The sequence below is a fragment of the Mytilus californianus genome, unplaced genomic scaffold (assembly GCF_021869535.1).
Source record: "Mytilus californianus isolate M0D057914Y unplaced genomic scaffold, xbMytCali1.0.p SCAF_14, whole genome shotgun sequence".
In the NCBI taxonomy this organism is placed as follows: Eukaryota; Metazoa; Mollusca; class Bivalvia; order Mytilida; family Mytilidae; genus Mytilus; species Mytilus californianus.
Window position 1 is genome coordinate 6,769,321 of NW_026262626.1, and position 23,533 is coordinate 6,792,853.

At 32.0% G+C, this 23,533-nt stretch overlaps 1 long non-coding RNA gene across 1 annotated transcript; it reads left to right on the plus strand.

Moving 5' to 3' along the window:
- The first annotated feature begins 9,250 nt into the window (after positions 1–9,250).
- LOC127724105 (uncharacterized) lies at positions 9,251–13,783 on the plus strand. The gene is made up of 2 exons (XR_007992357.1): positions 9,251–10,571; positions 13,285–13,783. It is a non-coding gene; the product is annotated as an uncharacterized LOC127724105 (long non-coding RNA).
- Positions 13,784–23,533: the final 9,750 nt, after the last annotated feature.

Consider the following 23,533-nt stretch of genomic DNA (forward strand, 5'->3'; position numbering starts at 1 on the left):
TTTAAAAAGTGTTTTATCATTTTTTTAAATCACTTGATTGATATCGGTGCTGGAGGACTATCAATTCCTGAGGGTATCGTAATCTCAGTAGTTAGTTCTTCGTTACAAACATGATAATAACAAACATTTTTAGAATTGTCCGTTGCTACATTTAGAAATTGTAAATAAAGACTTCAACTTCCTTAGGAAATTTATGGAATTGGTTATTATTTTTAGACATTTTGTGGTCATATAGCTCTTCATTTCTTTCGGTTCTTGTACATGATTGGCTTTTAAAGATTCGGCTTTCAGATTTCCTGATGAAGGTAAATCCAGCAAAGCGCTTTGGACGCATAACATTTATTAAGTGTTGTTCTATTTTTTTTCTACGTTTGTGCAAAGTCAAAGTGTTCTTACAATAGTAATCATATCGTATCTTTATTGTTAATAACTAGTGAAGCGTGTTTTATAATAATTTTTTTTAAAGAGCACAAACAAATCTTAAATCTCAATAATTATGACCTAGACATAATATGGCATCGATTGTTTTCAAAATCTTTTGATCTCAAGGATCCAAGAAAACCGTGATATAATTATGTGCATTATATTTTCAAATTTAACAAAAGTTAACTTTTTACAGATTCAGCTTTAAATGACAGTGTTTTAACCATCTTCCACGATTCAAAACATTTCGTTCGACGGCATGTTGTTTAAGGAGAGAAAATATTCGTAAAAGACCAATCAGAATCCATTTTTGTATGTTGGTTTTGACTTTTTATAAGTTTTAAAAGTTGTAAGCCTCCTGCATTTAAAATATTTTCACCACCAGTTGAATCAAGAATACCCTGTTTATTTGATTGTTACTTTGTTTCATTTTCTACAAACATTATTCATTCATATTCTTTTCACGTTAAATGAAGTGTTGTTTAGCACTTTAAACTTTAATGCATAACTTATAAAACGTATATACGAGTTGTTAGAATACACTTATGTTATTTTATATTCATTTAAACAACTTAACAATCTAAGAACGTTTTTATTCAGATAAAATTTTGCATTTAACATTTCAAAAGAATTCCTGTAAGAACAAAACAGTGCATACCTTTGGAAGCACGTTTACATAAATATTAAAAAAACAGGCCATCAGATTTGTATATTTTCCAAAAACACGTCTAGGTGTACTACCTATAAAGACAATGATGGATTTTACGCATTATCGATGACTTGGAAAATAAAAAGGTTTGAGCATACGTTTATGGATATCCGAATCCTTCCAGAGTACCTGATATCAATATTAATCAATCTAAATTTATATTTCCGCAAGACCTAGTGTTCAGTCTTCATTTATTTCCTAGACTAAAAACTGATGTCACAGTAATGTAAGAAAGATCTCTACATGCTAATAATTGGCAATAAATTGATTTTGATATAGTTTATGATAATAATATTTTTGCCCTAAAATTATGTAAAATATCTTAAACAACACTTTAATTATCTTTGTAAAAATATTGATGATAATGTACAATGAGTTGTCGATTATTCGGACACTCGCCAGTGATGCCCCAGTACTACATACTCGCTAGTAATCAAGTGATTAGATAAATGAAATAGATGCAAATTCGAGTGTTCTACAAAACCACCATATCCGCTAAAGACAACTATTGAAAGTTTTATATCTCACCTGATCTACAGGGTCATATTTACAATTTTCAAAATGACCAAACAGAATCCAAAATTGTCACTTCATGCCATTTTTTTCAATTCGATAAGAACCAAAGGCGGATTATTATTTCATGCAACAGTCCTACCAATTTGACCATATTTGATTAAATTTGAACAAAGCAACAAAAGAGGTGATTAAGAGAAGGAAATGAACAAGTCTTTCCATAGGGTATCAAGATCATTCCACATGTATTATTCCTGTCAATTATGATTCATTTTCCAGTTCGTTTTATACATGTTATATGAGAATAGTAAAATGTAAATTTCTTGAACGACGGACTCAAAAGCGGCAATAGAGGACGAAAAGATTCATCTGGAAAAGAATACACATATACATCATATACATTTTGAATAAAGAAGGACAACCTACGCAATGAAAAAATACAAGTATAGAGAATCCAATGTCAGGGAAGAGGACGAGATAAAGCAAGTGCAGAAATCACATAATGCATTAAATGATATAGACGGAATATAACATAAAAGTGAAAATATAACCCTTTAGCAAAATACACCTAAAACACATACCAGTTGTGTCTTTGATCTGTCTTTGATCTATATAAGGTTTTAAAAAAGCAAACTGATATTCAATCGAACAAATATTTCATTATGATATACAATTGGCGCGTGTTAAAACGTTTAAACCCACTGCATTTGTTTGCACCTATCCTAAGTCAGGAACCTGTTCTTCAGTGGTTGTCGTGTGTTGGTATTTTTCTCTTTTCTCGTTTTTTATATAGATTAGACCGTTTGTTTTTCTGTTTGCATTGTTTTACACTAGTCATTTTTGGACCCTTTACAGCTTGTTCGGTGTGAGTCAAGACTCCGTGTTGAAGGTCGTACTTTGACCTATAATTGTTTACTTTATAAACATTGTGACTTGTGATAGATAGTTGTTTCATTGGCACTCACACCACAGCTTCTTATTTCAATTTGTAAGATATTAGTTGAAAATAAAGTTAAGCCATGAAAACATAATCCGTTTCCTGACCACGTAAATGAAATGGAAAACGGAAAAAATATTGAGCAAAACATACCACTGTACACAAAAAACAGACCAGTAGGCCTGCGAACTTCATAAAGTTAATGCATTTATTGTCACTTATGTTCAAATAATGACAAGGAATTAATTCATCTATCGGATATCAATAATATTATTAGTTACATAGTGTGTTAGTGACCTAATACGATATACACGGAGTCAGTAAATTCAATATGGGCTGAGAGCGAAGCACGAACCCCATATGGAATTTACTGACCCCGTATATATCGTATTAGGTCACTAGCACACTAAGTAACGAATTTATCTTACCGACTATCTTTATTTGTTGAATTTAGACTAGAGTTGTCTTATTTGCAATCATACCCCAGCTTCTTATTTCAATTTGTAAGATATTAGTTGAAAATAAAGTTAAATAAAGGCAACAGAAGTATACCGCTGTTCGAAACTCATAAATCGATAGAGATAAAAACAAATCCGGGTTACAAACTAAAACTGAGGGAAACGCATCAAATATAAGAGGAGAACAACGACACAACAAAAACACAACATTAAAATGTAACACATAGAAACGAACTATAATATAACAAAGGCCATTTTCCTGACTTGGTACAGGACATTTTAAGAAAAAAATGGTGGGTTGAACCTGGTTTTGTGGCATGCCAAACCTCCCGCTTTAATGGCAACGTCAAACACAACACCAAAACGACAACATCACATGACAGGACCACAATACAAATAAATGGGAGAACATATAGGACAAAGAAACACACGAATAATAGCTAACAAAAGGTACTAGGCTTAAAACTCAATACGCCAGACGTGCGTCTCGTCCACACAAGACCATCCAGTGACGCTCAGATGACAAAAAGCTTGAAAGCCAAAACAAGTACAAAGCCGAAGAGCACCGAGGACCAAAACTTCCAAAAAGTTGCGCCTAACACGGCCAGGGTTTTCTGCCTGGGACAAGAACATCCTTATTATTTAGAATAATTTATAATTTGCAAACAGTAAATTTTATAAAATGACTATATAATAGATATACATGATAAAACCGGAGTGGCACTAACTACAGAATAAAAACGGATACATTACATAAAACAACTTAATCCAACATATAAAAATACACAGCCGAGTTAGCCAAAGCATCAACGCACAAAGTGACGTCACATTTGAAATTCTAAAAATACACACAAAATGACGTCACTTTTGAATTTGTAAAAATATTTCCCAAAAATAAGATAGGATTCGGATTGATTCAAGATTAGATTTGTAATACTGACATTACATTTATTAATAACAATGAAAATTACAATACTTATTAATATCAAATTGTGGTAGTAATTAGATAATTAATTGTATTATCTAGCTATGTCGGTGTTTCTTCTGAATCAAACTGTAAACCAAATATATCGTATAAATTTCGTTGAACCAAACTAAAATCTAATAAATGAAGGGGGTGATTAATTATCTTTACCATAACACACGAATATAACAGAAAAGACGTTAAGACATTTGCCAAATCCGACGAGAATAACAAATATAACATCAAAATTAAATACATGAATTTGAGATAGAAAAGTACCGTGACACGTCTTATAGCAATGCGGTTTCACACTCAGCAAAACAGTCACAATCGGGAATAAGTCACGTTCGGTAATTAAAAGATCAGACGACGTAATGAAAAACCACAATCTAACACTTGGTAAAAATGTCCTTAGTTAGTTTGGACAAAGACACATCGTATAGACTAACCAATTCGTGATGGTGTCCGTAAAATTTACAGAGTGTCATTTTTAATCTGTCCTCCTTAAGCCATTAAAACATAATCCGTATCCTGACCACGTAAATGAAATGGAAAACGGAAAAAATATTGAGCAAAACACCACTGTACACAAAAAACAGACCAGTAGGCCTGCGAACTTTATAAAGTTAATGCATTTATTGTCACTTATGTTCAAATAATGACAAGGAATTAATTCATCTATCGGATATCATAATATTATTAGTTACATAGTGTGTTAGTGACCTAATACGATATATACGGAGTCAGTAAATTCAATATGGGCTGAGAGCGAAGCTCGAACCCCATATGGATTTTACTGACCCCGTATATATCGTATTAGGTCACTAGCACACTATGTAACGAATTTATCTTACCGACTATCTTTATTTGTTGAATTTAGACAAGAGTTGTCTCATTTGCAATCATACCACGTCTTCTTATTTTTATGTTAAAGTGTTCAAGTGTTCAATTTTAAGAACTTCGTCCATTGGTCTGCACAAAAGAAAATAATTTCAGCGATTACAATTTAATATGAACAACCTTGGTGTAACAATATTAAACAGAACTTTCAATACATTTAAATACTCAAATAGTGCAAAAGTCGTAACTCCACTACTAACCGTGTATTGAAATAAGCCCCGCCTCCCTTCTAACCTAAAATGGAATAAACACGGTCTCCACGCGGACGCTTTTAACCAATCATATTCCTAGAAACGTATAGGAGGTAAGATAATATATATTAGGTGCAATATACTGCATCTGTTGTGATAAAAAAAATAAGGATACAGAAGTCAATATACAACTGACGCAAATGAAAAATAATAACATATATGTACAATATACTTAGATTTGCATTTCCTTCTTCATTTATAAACAGCAAGTCCGTTAAATTTAATGCTAGAACTTAAATACAAAATTTGATACTCGAATACTGGCATTATATATTTAGCTGTAATCTTTTTATTTTTATAATGTTTACATTTTACAAATACCAATGAATATTGTTAGTAATCAAAAGCTGTATGTCAATCAGAATTGAAAATAAAAAATGAATCTGATAGTAGATGAGTCAGTTGACATCAAAAGATCAACTCTGACATGAAAAAAGATTATGCAGTTAAATCACCAACACTAAAAAGGTTGTAACTGTAAAAAAACTGTGACGGATAAGATTGTCTTTACGTTTTATGGATCGTCATACTTTTCTTAACATAATGACTATTATCGAATCTTCATGACACACAATATGGTCAAGACTTGTGTTTTCCAGTTACTTTACAAAAGAAGTCTGAAATGTCAAACATTGAGAACTAGTCATAATATATTTTGCAATAATTGGTCGTTAAATCGTTATCAACTCCAGGAAGTCCAGATGGTATATCTGAAATTTTTGCATAATATCCATCAATGTTCCATTGAGATTATTTCACATGTAAGACTGTTCACTGATTTTGTTTTTGACTTTTTTGTCAGATATTCTGAATTCTTCGGTTTCATCAATACAAAGACATTACATATTATACCTGCTAACCCATACTTTAATTTTACTTTTTTAACACTCAAATTGATTCTTTATTGCACATTTTGCAAATTAACAATACAACTTGGTGTACAGAATTCCATCAAGTATCCTTGTTGAATTTACAACATATATATTCAGGGAGAATATTCAGTAAAATAACTATGAATAACATTAGTATAAATATCTGAATAAATTGATAATTGTTACAAACAGTCTTTGCTCTTCCACAACTAGTATTTTTTTTATTTTCATAATTCAATCACATAGGCCCTTTTTGAAAATATTTGATTTTTTATAGTTTTTGAACGAACAAAAGTACCAAATGTAAAAGACAAAAAAAAGAGATCCTGCTAAATTGTCGAAGGCTTTGATCTTATAACAAAGACACGAACACTCCTTATTTTCTACATTTTTTAGTTATGTTATTTCTATGCTATCAATCAATAGCAGTCTCGAAAAACTTGCTATTTGAAACCAAGTAGTCAACAACCTTAACTACTAAGCAAAATGGTATAAAATTGCTGAAATTTCACCTATCCGCTATCTTCAAATTATTTCTTAATGTAGAAGAGGGGCAAAAGGATGTTTGCATATCCCAAAAGGAAAAGAAAATACAATTAATGTAATATAATAGGTAGGTTCTGGAGTGTAAGGCAAAACAATTTATTCTGACAACTGACAATGAGAATATATTGAATAGAGGAGAATGGTTGCTATCTACGAACTCCTCAAGGGTAGTTGCATGGGGGTTCTTTAACGAGCAGATAGCGTGGCAAGACGGTGTTGCATATTCAACATTTCGCGAAGCAAAATTGATGTTCTTAGGCATCAGCTGGAATTTTTGATCCACAATATATTTGTTGAGTTTGGAGGATATATATTTCAACAGACAGTCGGTATTCCAATGGGAACTAATTGTGCACCCCTACTGGCCGATTTGTTTTTGTACTCGTATGAAGCAGAATTCATTCAGAACCTTCTAAAAAACAAAAAGAAAAAGCACCTTGCGAAATTCTTTAATTTTACTTTCCGATATATTGATGATGTTCTATCATTGAATAACCCATATTTCAGCCAATACTTACATCTCATATATCCCAGTGAACTTGAAATTAAGGATACTACTGATACTAGAATGACTGCTTCATACCTTGATCGTTTCCTCAATATGGACACAGATGGACGACTTCACACGAAAATCTATGATAAACGGGACGATTTCAACTTCCCAATTATCAATTTCCCATTTCTCAGCAGTAACATACCCTCTGCCCCTTCGTATGGTGATTACATATCTCAATTGATACGTTATTCTCGTGCTTGTTCACACTATACCGACTTCATATACAGGAGTGTGCTCCTTACGCAGAAACTGCTCCAACAAAGTTATGAGGAGGACAGATTAAAAATGACACTCCGTAAATTTTACGGACACCATCACGAATTGGTTAGTCCATACGATGTGTCTTTGTTCAAACTAACTAAGGACATCTTTACCACGTGTTAGATTGTGGTTTGTCATTACGTGGTCTGATCTTTTAATTACCGAACGTGACTTATTCCCGATTGGACTGTTTTGCTGAGTGTGAAACCGCATTGCTATAAGACGTGTCACGGTACTTTTCTATCCCAAATTCATGTATTTAATTTTGATGTTATATTTGTTATTCTCGTCGGATTTTGTCAAATGTCTTAACGTCTTTTCTGTTATATTCGTGTGTTATGGTAAAGATAATTAATCACCCCCTTCATTTATTAGATTTTAGTTTGGTTCCACGAAATTTATACGATATATTTGGTTTACAGTTTGATTCAGAAGAAACACCGACATAGCTAGATAATACAATTAATTATCTAATTACTACCACAATTTGATATTAATAAGTATTGTAATTTTCATTGTTATTAATAAATGTAATGTCAGTATTACAAATCTAATCTTGAATCAATCCGAATCCTATCTTATTTTTGGGAAATATTTTTACAAATTCAAAAGTGACGTCATTTTGTGTGTATTTTTAGAATTTCAAATGTGACGTCACTTTGTGCGTTGATGCTTTGGCTAACTCGGCTGTGTATTTTTATATGTTGGATTAAGTTGTTTTATGTAATGTATCCGTTTTTATTCTGTAGTTAGTGCCACTCCGGTTTTATCATGTATATCTATTATATAGTCATTTTATAAAATTTACTGTTTGCAAATTATAAATTATTCTAAATAATAAGGATGTTCTTGTCCCAGGCAGAAAACCCTGGCCGTGTTAGGCGCAACTTTTTGGAAGTTTTGGTCCTCGGTGCTCTTTAGCTTTGTACTTGTTTTGGCTTTCAATATTTTTTCATCTGAGCGTCACTGGATGGTCTTGTGTGGACGAGACGCACGTCTGGCGTATTGAATTTTAAGCCTAGTACCTTTTGTTAGCTATTTTTCGTGTGTTTCTTTGTCCTATATGTTCTCCCATTTATTTGTATTGTGGTCCTGTCATGTGATGTTGTCATTTTGGTGTTGTGTTTGACGTTGCCATTAAAGCGGGAGGTTTGGCATGCCACAAAACCAGGTTCAACCCACCATTTTTTTCTTAAAATGCCCTGTACCAAGTCAGGAAAATGGCCATTGTTATATTATAGTTCGTTTCTGTGTGTGCTATATTTTAATGTTGTGTTTTTGTTGTGTCATTGTTCTCCTCTTATATTTGATGCGTTTCCCTCAGTTTTAGTTTGTAACCCGGATTTGTTTTTATCTCTATTGATTTATGAGTTTCGAACAGCGTTATAGTACTGTTGCCTTTATTTACTGCCGGTTGGAAGAAGTGAACATGACCATACTTCTATGCATTGACGAAATACGATAAAAGTTTCTTCCTTTCCAATATGGCAACAATAATAAAAAAATGTAATAATAAGAAAGGAAACAGTAAAATAAACTAAATAACCAGATATATATATATTATCCGTGTTTCTAAACCAGCGCTCTTAGCCAGTGAGAGAATAATTCGGTTTGTCAACAAAATAATTAGATAGATATTTTTTTATCCCTGTTAATCTGTAATAAATTATGATTATAAGAAATTGTTGTATTGATTAATTGGTGTTAAGCGCCACTTTTAGCACTTTTTTGTATACAGCGCTTTTTCGTAGCAGTCAGTTTGAATTGGTGGAGGAAGCCGAAGAGAACGACCGACCTTCGGTAGGAAAACTGACAATCCTAGTCAATTAAGATTGCAATATAATTAATCAGGTAACAAAATCAATTCGTTTTGGATAAAAACAAAAATCTACTAATACTTACCATTTGCTAGTATTTTCAATAAAACTGAATTACTTTTGCAATAATGATTATTTAAAAAAGGGTTGTTTTTTTTGTGAATGTGAATATATATTGCTATCGTATAATTCATCATAAAATATTGTGTACACTAATATGAATATGCCTTTAACTACATATATACATTGTGGTGTTTAAAAATTATCCTTATTATACAGATTTGTAAAATGATAATTGTTTTAAAATAGGACTCGAAAGATCACTGCACACAATTAAACAATATAGTATAAACATGATAAATATCCAATATTAATTTGTTAAAAACTAACCAGGGGTTACATTGATTCAACGATAAACGTGTAGACTTAAAGCGCTATTCATATTCGTTTTTATATGGGACGTTGTTTTTTCATATGAATATATCTAAATAATAATTTCTGACTGTTTTTATTTTTAAAAAAGCTTTGTTAAATGAGGTATTCATTCACATCATTATAAGGGTGTGATGTAGAGAAATTGACAGTATATTTCAACCTTATTATTGGCCATACAAAGCTGGTAACTAGGGAATACGCCTTTGACAGGCTGATGGACATTTATGTAGCAATTATAATTACAAATGTGTATAGAAAGATAAATACTTCGATTTTTATATTGTGCAGTGGGTGTTTTTCCAAGGTAATTTTTTTATGTTCAAGTGACTGTGATGAGCAGGTATAGACAGCACAGCAACACAAATGACTATGATGAAGTGAGATCAAAGGAGAATAAAAAGAAACCGGAATATGTAATTCAACATCCGCCAACGCGCGACGTCAGTTGTCAGACGAGAACACCTTACGTGATACAACCGCAGCCTAAACAGATAAAACCTTTGCGTAATAAGCAACCTATTGGGTATGTAACGAAAGAAGAACCAGCTGATAAAAAGGATTTTCAAAGACAAGATTATATACTAGTAGACTACCCACAGAAATATGTAATTCAACGTCCGTCAACGCGCAACGTCCGTTGTCAGATAAGAACACATTACATTATACAACAGCCTAAACAAAGAAAACGTCCACGCAATAAGCAAACTCAAGTCGTTCCTCAGCCTGATCCACCTTCTCCGAGAACTCCGACTCCATTACCCGACAACATTGAAGTAATAATTTATGACGATGAAGGTTTTGAATTATTGTACCCAAAGTCACGTAACAACAGTTGTCAGTGCGTTCATTATATAGATTTGAGACAACCAGGCACATTAGAAACAAAACCAATTGAAAGATTTGGACTTGATATCGTATCTCAACTGAAGGTAAGAAATCGATAAAAGATGTCGGACAAATCCCAAAATTACAAATTAAAATAAGATGGAAATAAAAACAGCATTTAAAAAAAAACATGAAAAAACGAGACTTAATTCATTTCTGAATTAGAATATAAAAAAACTAACCCTATTCTTTATGGGGGATATGTGCCACATATGACCACGGACTTGTTCCAACTGTCGTACATGAAGCAATTGTCTTGTTCTGTTTCCTCGATTTTAGCATCAGCGAATGCAACTCATCACCTAATCTATGCTTGCTACAAACTGTGTTACGTGAGTCGGATTTTTTTTTAAATACTAAATAGCCTTTTTGGCTTTGTTACTTTGAAACTAATAATCTATATACAAATAGGAAGAGTTGTATGATTTTACAACTATATCCATTAGACCATCTGACATTGATGTATGGCCTTTAACAATGAGATAATCAAAGAAAAGTGATAATATGCCTTGAATGGTAAATTGTGGTACAATTTAAACGAGAAACGCCAACGGCGTCATTTATCCTTAAACGATAAAAGTCTATCATAAACAGTAGTCACGTGGCCGCGAAAATTCAGTAAATCTACGGAGGAGACAAACATAAAGTTTTCTCATTAAAAGACAATGTTTTGATTAAAACTCAAAATAATCTCGCGTTTATATTTGCTCTTGATCGAAAAGTTGAAATATTTTCAAAAAATCAAAAAAGATGGACTGAATTTAAAATTTATAAAGAATTTCATTAATACAAACACTCGGTATGAATATCTAGGCAATAAAGTTTGGTAACGCAAACGTCAAGTGATTTTCAACACGAAGAGGTGTTTTGCTTTTTTCATTTCTGATTTCCACAAAAAGTTGTCTCCCTGATATTATCAGTTTAAAAAACCAACAAAATTAATAGAAATGAGTAAACATAATACAAAAACAAGAAGAAAAAAAAAATAAAATTCGATTTGCAACTACAGTGTGTATGTAATTATCTTATTATCAAGAGATACCTCCATCCTTTCAGAGAGAAAAAAAGCTAGAAATAAGAATTGTAATTTGTATATTGAAATACAGAATCTTGGTAGATTTTTAAAATACTATTTGAAAGCAATAAAACTTATTTTGTGTAATTTTAAAAAGTCTTTCTGAAATACTTTTCATTTAAATTTTACATTTTGAAAAGTTGAACCCAGAATCATAATATTTTCTTCATAACATAAAAGCTCTTAAGCCCCTTCTAAGTTTCTTAGTTGATCAGTACAGATCTACAGAGTCCTGGAAAATATCCTACAGAAAAAGGATAAGTAGACCAAAAATATTTCAAAAAACCTATTGTCACTGAGCAATAGACATTCTGTAAACAATAATACTTTTATAAGAGTTTAATAATTGACTTAATTCTTTAATTCAAAATCATTATTTAAAAATGGCTTGCACAGTAGCCCTTTGCTAAATTTATCAAGGTACTCTATACATTAGGAAAGTCAAATTTTTCAATAATTCAAAAAAAATGACGCTTATACTCGTCAAGTTGCTGGGTAAGCTGTACAATATATCTATGAACAAAGTATTGTATATTTTAACCTTAATGATTGATTGGATATTTATATAACAAATTACAAGATCCCCATTTGACATAAAAGTTGGTGTTACAAATCTTGTGCATTTTACTAACTGGTTGTAATATTTGACAAGAATTTACCAAATGTGTTAATAAATTCAGTTATAAAAGAAAATAACTTTATTAATTAAATAAGTTTTTCACACTCACTTACTGTAACTTGTTTCTTATTTGACTTTGATATATTTTATTTAGAATTCGCATTGCAAGGCATATTTCATTTTCTCTCGCAATTTTTTTAAGACGTGCAGTTTCAAAATCAATAAACATGAATTCTGTTTTCACTCTGCACAATATGACTCTGACACATATGTTATTAGCGTTATATGATGTGTGCTGAAAAAAATGTCACCGTCGATTGGTGTAAGAGATCGAGGAGGGATAAGGGACTACTTTGTATTGAAGTTATAGTATGAAATTGTTAAAAAAATCATTCATTAATATCTAACAAAATCAGTAAAATTGGAAACAGCTGTAATGAAAACAATAAGAAGTTTCGCTCTTTTAAACTGGACTCGCTGCCAAAACTAGCTTCAAAATGACATGCTTAGTGGTCATTCATAAATGTGCAGAAATTTAAAAAAAAAATTATCCTTTTTTATAAAATAAAATATTTTTAACGTTTTTTTTTTCGTAATTGGATACACAAACGTCTAGTTATTCAAATTTTGACGTTATCTAGGACTTTCAAACAAAAACAACAAAAAAATAAAGCTACAATTCAGCTAGTCCTTGCATATCATTTATCCAATCTAGCTTGCCATAATATGTACTACCGAAACTACAAAGTGTTTTTTGTTTTGTTTTTTCTTATCTTGATCTTTATGGCTTGTATGTTGCAATACGAAGGCTTAAACATTTATTTTACGGTGAAATACTAAAAGACCAAATCCAGGGAAATGAAAAAAATCCTTTCTATTTGATAAATGATTTGTTCAAGCTTTTCTTGGGCTCTGGTGATTATTTTACACAAACTAACTAAAATTAATCTACGAATGCAAGGAAAAGTGTCAAAAAAATATTATTCAAGTTTATTGAAAACACTGTAAAGTATCTCTTTTATCATTGACGCCAGTACTAATATTTGCATTGTCATTATTTCAGAAAAAAGGGTATATACATGATAAAGCCTCATGTGATGATAGGTTGGATACAATGAACAACTCTTTGGAAAAACATGGAACTGTGAAGATATTTTGTCACGAAGGAGAGCAATTAAAAAACTCCACTTTAGCGGAAATGCAGGAAAAGAACTTTATAAATCAAACCATTGTTTATGATTATAGATAAATGACGTACATTTATATAAAGTTACATATCTATGTTATTGTTAATAGTTTGAAGTTCAGACCTTTGCAGGACTAGCATACTTAACATGTTTTTTTCATATCAAACATGTATTTAATAACAATGTTTTTTTTTAAATAAGGAGTGAACTCTAAGTTGGTCATATATAGTTAAGGTTGTGACTTGTTTTGCTTTTAATCCTCCCTGATGTTTAATTTAGGAAAAAATGCTTTTTGTAGGTTAAAAGGGAAAATTCTAGATTTTTTACTTATCATCAAACTATGTTCATTATAACATAAAAACGACATTTACAGAGTTTTAGATTTATATTCCCTCTAATAATGGCAAAAATCAAAGGTTTGCGGAAAGGCTATTTCTCGAATAGATGAGCATTTATCAAACAAATCGTTTGAACTTTACTTGAGATCAATTTAACATCAAATGGATACTAATACAGGTGTGGATGTAGTCATTTTGAATAAATAACCAGAAGACTATAGCGAGTTTAAAACACCAAGATTAAATATCAGATGACAATAAAAAAATTGAATAAATTCATCGAAAGTAAAATTCAACATTCCGGCAGTGTATAAAACTAAACTAGAGGCTCTAAAGAGCCTGTGTCGCTCACCTTGGTATATGTGCATATTAAACAAAGGACACAGATGGATTCATGACAAAATTGTGTTTTGGTGATGGTGATGTGTTTGTAGATCTTACTTTACTGAACATTCTTGCTGCTTACAATTATCTCTATCTATAATGAACTTGGCCCAGTAGTTACAGTGGAAAATATTTTGTAAAAATTTACAAAAATTTACAAAATTTATGGAAATTGTAAAAAATTGACTATAAAGGGCAATAACTCCTGAAGGGGTCAATTAACAATTTTGGTCATGTTGACTAATTTGTAGATCTTACTATGCTGTACATTATTGCTCTTTACTGTTTATCTCTATCTATAACAATATTCAAGATAATAACCAAAAGCTGCAAAATTTTCCTAAAATTACCAATTCAGGGGCAGCAACCCAACAACGTGTTGCCTGATTAGTCTGAAAATTTCAGGGCAGATAGATCTTGACCTAATAAACAATTTTATCCTGGTCAGATTTGCTCTAAATGCTTTGGTTTCAGAGATATGAGCCAAAAACTGCATTTTACCCTATGTACTATTTTTTAGCCATGTCGGCCATCTTGGTTCGCAGGCGGGGTCATCGAACACTTTTTTTAAACTAGATACCCTAATAATGATTGTAAACAAGATTGGTCAAATTTGTCTTAGTAGTTTCAGAGAAGAAGATTTTTGTAAAAAATTACAAAAATTTACGAAAAATGGTTAAAAATTGACTATAAAGGGCAATAACTCCTTAAGGGGTCAACTGACCATTTTGATCAAGTTTGACTTATTTGTAGATCTTACTTTGCTGAACATTATTGCTGTTTACAGTTTATCTCTATCTATAATAATATTCAAGATAATAACCCTTTGGGCCAGGTGAGCTAAAAAGGAGCAATTTTGAATTACGTATGCAATTAACACAAATAATTAGATGAGAAGAATAATAATTTGAATGCTATATGTTGTCCAATTTAATAAAGATATACCATTGCAGATATGTTTAATTTACTTTACCGGAAATCTTTAACTTGTATTTTTATCTGGCGATGTATAAATGCAACAGGTGAAAAAAAGGAAAACTATCTAAATTGCAAAATTTTCAATGGATCAATACAATAGTACAACGTGCATTATTTTTTTTCTCTTTGTATTAGACATTTCATCCGTACATACTTATATTCAAAAAACAATCACCTGGAGATAGTTTGGTGGGTGTTAATTCAAAATCGTAATTCAAACAAGGATATTTTGTTTGCAAACTGAATGTTTTAGGGAATCTTCAGTATTAATATCTCGTTGTCATATCTCTGCCGACGATAGGTAAATGCCTGCATGTTGTATTATTTGGTCTAGTGGTTTCAGAGGAGAAGATTTTTGTAAAAAGCTAACGACGACGACGACGACGATGGACGACGGACGACGGACGCCAAGTGATGAGAAAAGCTCACTTGGCCCTTCGGGCCAGGTGAGCTAAAAATAGCAGGGAACTTGTAACGAGAAAAAGCGACGTTCAATAAGACTACGGGTTCAGCATTGATATTGAAAACAAATATCCGATAATAGGCCAAAAAAATACATATCATACTTTTTTGTAAAATAGCATTTTCATTAATGAGGTATACAGTAAAACAGTATACTTTTGATTTAATCATTGTAATTTGATCATTTAATGAATCTTCAATGGCTATATTGATTTAATTTGCAAAAGTCAATTTAGTTAATTCATTTCAAAGATGTGTATGTATGTTTTGACATATCATTAATAAAGTTCCTCGATGGCATGAACAAATACTAGATTTCTGTTTGATATATACAGGCTGATATTCAGTTGCAACTGAAGAAAATAATGGAACTCTGTATTATAGGAGTTAAAGTTGTTGTTTGTTGATGTGGTTCATAAGTGTTTCTCGTTTCTCGTTTTTTATATAGATAAGACCGTTGGTTTTCCCGTTTGAATGGTTTCACACTAGTAATTTTTGAGGCCCTTTACAGCTTGCTGTTCGGTGTGAGCCAAGGCTCCGTGTTGTAGACCGTACTTTGACCTATAATGGTTTACTTTTATAAATTTTGACTTGGATGGAGAGTTGTCTCATTGGCACTAATACCACATCTTCTCATATCTATATACAAGTTGGTATATTTGAACTGTTTTCATTTGTTTCTATGGGATTTAAAAGTTTAATGTAGGTGTATAAATAAGGATTGTATGCATCTTATATACGTGTTTTACTTAAAGTATTGTATGGAGCTTCGAGAAATTTGTATCATGTTTAATTAGAGACAAAGAGGTAGGGCCATTTTCCCGTGAGTTTTTTTCATTTGATTAGCTAGTTAAATCATGTTTTTAAATAGCCCGATAGATACTATTTATAGTATATGGAAACACGTCACATCATCTATTTTCATACCTTGAACAGGTCTTCCTACAATAATCAAGGCCAAGACTATTGATTTTTGTTGTTATCAAAACCAATATTGATTGTGTTTGTAAATACCCCTGAGGAGCATTAAAATATGAATTATCACTATAGATATTCAAAATTAGTTTTGTATTAAAAAAAAAAACATGGTGCTTCAGTTAGCGTGTTAATGTTGGTAGGTGATTTGTAGCGTACACGTATTTAACAGCTTTGTTTAACAAAAAATTAACAAAATATTAAACATGAATGTGTCCATAGTACACGGATGCCCCACTCGTACTATCATTTTCTATGTTCAGTGAACTATGAAATTGGGATAAAAACTGTAATTTAGCTTTAAAATGAGAAAGATCATATCCAAGGGATCATGTGTACTAAGTTTCAAGTTGGTTGGACTTCCACTTCATCAAAAACTTCCTTGATCAAAAACTTTAAGCTGAAACGGGACAGACGGACGAACGAACAGACGGACGAACGAAGGGACGGACGGACAAACGAACGAACGGACGCACAGACCGAAAAACTGAATGCCCCTAAGTGGCGCCTAAAAAATGAGGTTAAATATAAATACAAGAAACATTTAATAATCTAATTATCTGATATAAATCAGCTAATCTAATTCAAGATCGGTCTCTGTTTTAATGCCAAGAAACCAAAAAATATCGGACGCATTTAACTGGGATGTTGTTTTCCTCAATCTGGATGTATCTTTATCTTTACACTATTCCAGCTTTTAAGGTTTACCGTCTATATGAACCGGACAACAGCTTACACCAGTTGGTACTAGAACGGCTTGCGTTACAAACACATGTAATCGTGTCTTTTCTGCATGGCATTGTACCAAATGGGTCGACCCTAGGTTGCGATACAGATTCAACACTTTCTTGATGTTTTACCTACAGTCACGATTGGTAGTGTAATTGATTTTTTTCTGTGGTGTTGTTTCATTTTTTGATGACTTAGGTTCCGGTGTAGGGACGGTGGTACAATGTAACAATGCCAGTACTAGTATCTACACAGTTGGTGGATTGGAGATAAAATTACTGTCTGCATTTGTTACATCTCATACCATTTTCTAAAACGTTCTTGTTCAAGATTTAGAAAAAATATTTTTGTTGTTTTGAAATTTTTCTGCTATGGCCTTTTTTCGTTATGTGTATAACACACACAACATTTGGGCTTTATTGCTATATAATCAATTCTCGTGTTATTGGTTATGTACAAGCACCTACTTCAGTGTGACTCTTTGAATTAAACTAACATCCGAAAAAATGTGATAGAAACATAACATTTTAATATTTCAACATAAAAAAACAGAAAAATTAGCGTGAGATTTGAACCCCATCTTAAAAACAATCCATTATTTACAGTTTTAAACTCTACCGATGGGGCCACGGCGACTCTTGAAAACAAAGTCGATATTAAGCATCTATATAAATAAAATTTAGTGATATTCCACTTTTTATTAAAAAAAAGTTGTTTTTTAGGTATTAAGGACACACTAAACCAATTTCATTTTTGAGGGAAAAGTTGTATAAATTACAACAACAACAAAAAACATAACTTTGTTTTGGTTTGAAGTGTCTTTCTTGGGGGATTCCCTGGTTTTCCAACCTAAAAACACGGTAAATTAGTTTTTAATTACGCTTATTTGACTCTCATCCTTTTTTTGAGGTTAAATTAACTATTTTCCAGACATAACATAATACATAAAAATCGAGATATTGACCAAAAAACATTTTTATTTCATTTTTTTATCGTAAATTTTATTCTTTCAGCACTTTTTGAAATTGACCCTTCTGTGAAAAAAATTCAGGGGAAATTGGCCCTACCGCTTTTCACGATTGTGCTAGGCGCACAGACATTTGGATCTTTTTCGTACATAAGCATAAATTCCACCAAAACCAATTCCACAGAAAGATAAAAGATTGATCTCTTAAAAGCATTAATTTGCATCTCTGCCCCCGGCGACATTATTTTCAAAAAAAATCCTTAAAACAATCAAAAAGTTCATCGAAAAGAGAAAGAAAGGTACACTTTTTAATGTTCAGGCGTATTTGTGTTGAATAATTTGTCTTAAAAACGTATAAAGCAGAAATGTTTGATACATCATCTCGCTTCAGATTCTATTAGTTTTATATGTTTAGGCTACCGGTTTTTATAACAATATTAAAATTCACAGTGAAATACCTTTCTTATGAGTCGTAACGATAGAGTAGGTGAGTTTGAATTGCATTTTATTTACTTTTACTTAGATTACTTGACGACAGACTTTACTTGTGGATCTCAAAAATGCATAACTTCATTTATTGATTGTGCTATCTAGGCATATTAGTCTTTAACCTCTGCGAATTTTTAATCTTGAGTCATTGCTTGTGATTATAGGATGGAAAAGGTGTACGTATGTGCGGGGGAGGGGCCTATAGTTTTTCTAGCATGCACTTCTAGATTTAAAAAAAAATCAAATTATAAGCCAGTTTGATTGTATTATTAATTACGATAACAATCTGTCACTCCACTACTGAACCTAGTCCTGAAAATGCATGAAATATTCGTCACTGGACGAAAAACAAACAACAATCAATCAATCTCTGAAAAACCCGCACAAAGCTCTACAGTCTGGTTGATTGTTTTCGGATGTCTCCATAGTCTTCCACTGACTGAAAGTTTTAAGCGCCTAATCGCGTGTTCCACATATACTTGACATACAAAAGATAATTGCAAGTTCATTTTTTTCGATATATTCTTTTTGGTCTTGTTCTACATGTAGATCTAAGTTTATGACGCCAATAGAGGATAACGAACGGAGAACGACGTGTGGTATTTTTATTTTACCTAAAATGACAAAATGCTGGGGAAATTTTAATTTATACCTGGCCAATTGAAGGCAGTAAATTAAACTGTTGAGCATCATCCTGTTATCCTAGGAAACTACTGTGTGTGAATCTTATATGATTTCTATTGTCCACAAAAAACTGCGTAGGTATGCAATGCCGGTATCTGGAGTAAAATTGTGCTCAAGGCTCCGTGTCTGGTCTGATATATAATGGCACGAAAATTGCTGCCAATTACCGCTAACGCTTTGAGCATTTTATGCCACCCTTTCACGTAGTTATCGGGGATGTGCAACCGGGGAAATGCGAGTCACATTTTACAAAGAACCCTTACAAGAGAAATTACAATTTAAATCTAAACTTGTTTTTGTTTGTTTTTTTAAAGATTTATTTAAAGTTACAGTTAAAGAAATAAACAAAAAAAGTACATGCATTAGAGTGTTTATGACGGAGTGTATATTCGAAATGTTTTGAAACTTTGCAGGAATATATATATATATATATATATATATATATATATATATATATATATATAAGATGTCTTTTTCCAAAGATCCTCTGAGTCATTTCGTTGGGTCGAACCAGTCACATTTTACATGAAAATAATATAAGGGAAATTAATCTTTTTCTAAATAGGTACTAACAGATTATGTTATATAGATACAATGGATACGCGTGGATTCTTGAAAAAGAAACCATGAGCCCGGAGGGCGAATGGTTTGTTTTTCATGACTCTACGCTTATCCATTGTATCTATAACTTAAACTATTGTGTTTATTTCTTTTCAAAATTAAAGCCTTTTCTTAATTAGAAGGTATTGTAAGTGATTTTAAATAACCATGTTATCGTGTCCAACGATGCATTGATAAATCTCAGATCACAATTAATTGGTAAACAAAATACAAATATAACACTTCTACCTTTATAGATCTTAATATTATCAGGCATCTGAATATTATCTGTTTTTACAAAATAAGACATATTCGAACTTATTTCTAATAAAATTGAGAATGGAAATGGGGAATTTGTCAAAGATACAACAACCCGACCAAAGAGCATATATAAAGTATATATAATAAGTATGTTACCAAAATTTCTAGCACTCTAGGCACATCACGATTTTCTCGCATAGGATTGCGAACAAACATTTGTAAAATTATGTAGTAAAACAGATGAAATCATACTATATTTATACAACAAAAATTGACAATCATTTTTGTTTCAAAAATGTGAAATAGCCAATAATAATCAAAAAAATAAACGGTAAAACTCGCTATTATTACAAAAATATCCACTATAACATGCAAAATTAGAAAAAAAACAGAATTGGGACAACAGAGATAATACAGGGATTCGAACCTAAACCGACAAATCCCTATCTTTTAACTCGTTGATTTAAAGCATGCTAACCTCGCGGCTACCAACTTATACTATACGACTGCCCATTGTGTATATATAAATGTACAACCCCTGTGTGTCCGATGTTCATTTATATATATAAATTAAGACATCGAAGTTGTAACCCATTGGTAGCCGATCGGTTTCGTAGATGTGTTGATGTCAGTCATTCATAACAGATTTCAAGGAAGGGTTCGATTCCCAGAGAAGGCATATACAAATTACAAAAATTAAAGGTAAGTTTTTAAATTAATTCCATTAGTGAACAGAAATCAGTAAATTAGCAAATTCAAACTTAATGAAATTAGACACACAAAGGAAACAATTGAATATAATTTGGTGAGTCCATTTCAGCGGCGGATTTAGGAAGCGTTGATTCTAGAAAAAGAATCCACGGTAAATGAATAGGCTGACGTCACCACAATGGTTTAATATATATAAAATCATGTTTAACGTCTACTAAGGGCTAGTGAGGTCCTAGAGGTGTCATGTTGGTCATATGTAAAATTGTCAAAAAATCACGAAGTTTCAACCTCCGAAAAAATAAAAGCCGACAAACTATATCCAAAATGAATCCATAAAAAGAACTGCATATTTTCTATGTATATACATACATTGTGCAAAGTTAAAACTCGCCTAGGTTAGGAGTTTATTACTCAAAACGGGTATCCTCTTCTCCCGCTCGCCTGCACGTCCACCCGACCGCCAGCTGGATTTCATCATATTGTATAAGCAGGTTTTGCATTATGTACAACTCGTCCAAAAGTTCTGACCACGGGTTAACACACCTTTTATTAAATGTCCGTCACTATTGATTTCGAAAACGCTAAAATTAAAAAATCCAAGTTGCTTTAATTTTTAGGGGTTGGCGAGGGATTGTTTTCCTCATCCATTACTCCTTTTTCTCGGCTTTCCTTTTGGATTTTATATCCTTTCTGCTCTAAACCCTCGCCTCCTGTCAATGTTCCAATATATAAAAAGGAAGAAATATAATGGGATGTATCATTTTATTCTTTACGGAATAATTATTATTGAACATTTGTTCCATAAGGAATATTTATAAAGAAATTGTCTATGATAAAGTTTTCAAAGGGACGTTTGTTATAAGAAACAAATATACGTGGATTATGCAGTTTAATCACAAGATTCAATTGATACACAGATAATTTAAATCTTTAAATCCCTTTTGTGCTTTGAAACGATACCCGCATTTAAAGTCAAATTTGTCAACTTCAGCTTTGAGTATATACCATTTCGTAACACGTCTATTAGATTGTTTAATTGCATGCAGTGTTCCTTTGAGTCCTACTTTACCACAATTACTATTTTATATATCTGTATAATAATGATTATTTTGAAATACCACAATGTATAATTATGAAGTTAAATACGTATTCATATTAACATAAGTTTTATGGAACTATTGCTTGAATGTACAATTGCTCATTATTGTGAGGTTGCATAGATTTACTTAAAATCAATTTAAATCACCTGCATGACAGGTAGCTATTGTCTATTTGACTTCTATACATTTGCAGAAAAAAATTCTTAAAAATTCATTTTTTCAAATTAATATTTTTTCCCCTGATGTCTGTTAATATACGATATAAACGAGCCCTGACTCTCAAATTCATAATTTTGATGTATAATTTTAAATGTTTCCCGTTTGGTATCTATGTTAATTTTATTTTTTATTTTTGAGTGTTGATTACCTGATGAAGTAATAGTCCGGCAGATTGGTGAAAAAATTGTGGGTTTGATGATAAAAGCACCAAATTTGGCATGGTAGTAGTTTTGGGTGTTTCAAGCAATATTAGCTATGGACCCACATTGAAATTTCAATATGGCGGCTATTTCCAAGATGGCCGCCATTAAATATCAAAAACAACATATATCCCTTATATAAGGTCACATTTAAGGTCAAATTTGGCATGGTAGTAGTGCTGGGTGTTTCAAAAATATTAGCTGTGAATCCACCTTGAAATTTTAATATTGCGGTTTTTTTCCAAAATGGCCGTCTCAAAATATCAAAATCATCAAATATCCCTTATATTCGTTCAAATTTGTCATTTTATAAATGCTAGGTGCTTCAAACAATATAAGCTATGGACCCAATTTGAAATTTCAATATTGCGGTTTTTTCCAAGATGGCCGCCATAAGATATGAAAATCAACAAATATCCCTTATAGAAAGTTACAAAGTGTTTTATTTTGACGTACCTGCAGTAAAACTAAGTGCCCTAGAATACCAAGTGCGTGCCACATTTATATACTAAAGACATCCAACAAAACATTTGTGAGGAAAGTATAGAAAATCGTAACTACGGTACCATTCTTGCAGAACAGTAACCAACAACGAGGGATCACGTATAGACACTGGCGTTATTCTAAAATTTAAGTTATAAAATTCAGAATGGAAATGGGGAATGTGTCAAAGAGACAACAACCCGATCAAAGAGCAGAAAACTGCCCTAGGCCACCAATGGGTCTTCAACACAGTGAAAAAATCTTGCACCCGGAGGCGGGCTACAGCGAGCCCCTAAACAAAAATGTGTACTAGTTCAGTGAAAATGGACGTCACACTAAACTCCGAAACATATAAATGAACTGAAATTAATTAGACTTAACTAGAATGTATACTTCTCGATTGGAACAGTTTTTTTTATGATCAATTGGAAGAGGACATAGTGAAAAAAAAATGCAGGTAATCTCAGGCTTGCCAGGCCATTAACAAGGTATGTGCTTGCTTATCCTGTTTAATGATTATTTTGGTGTTGCATTTAAATAAGCAA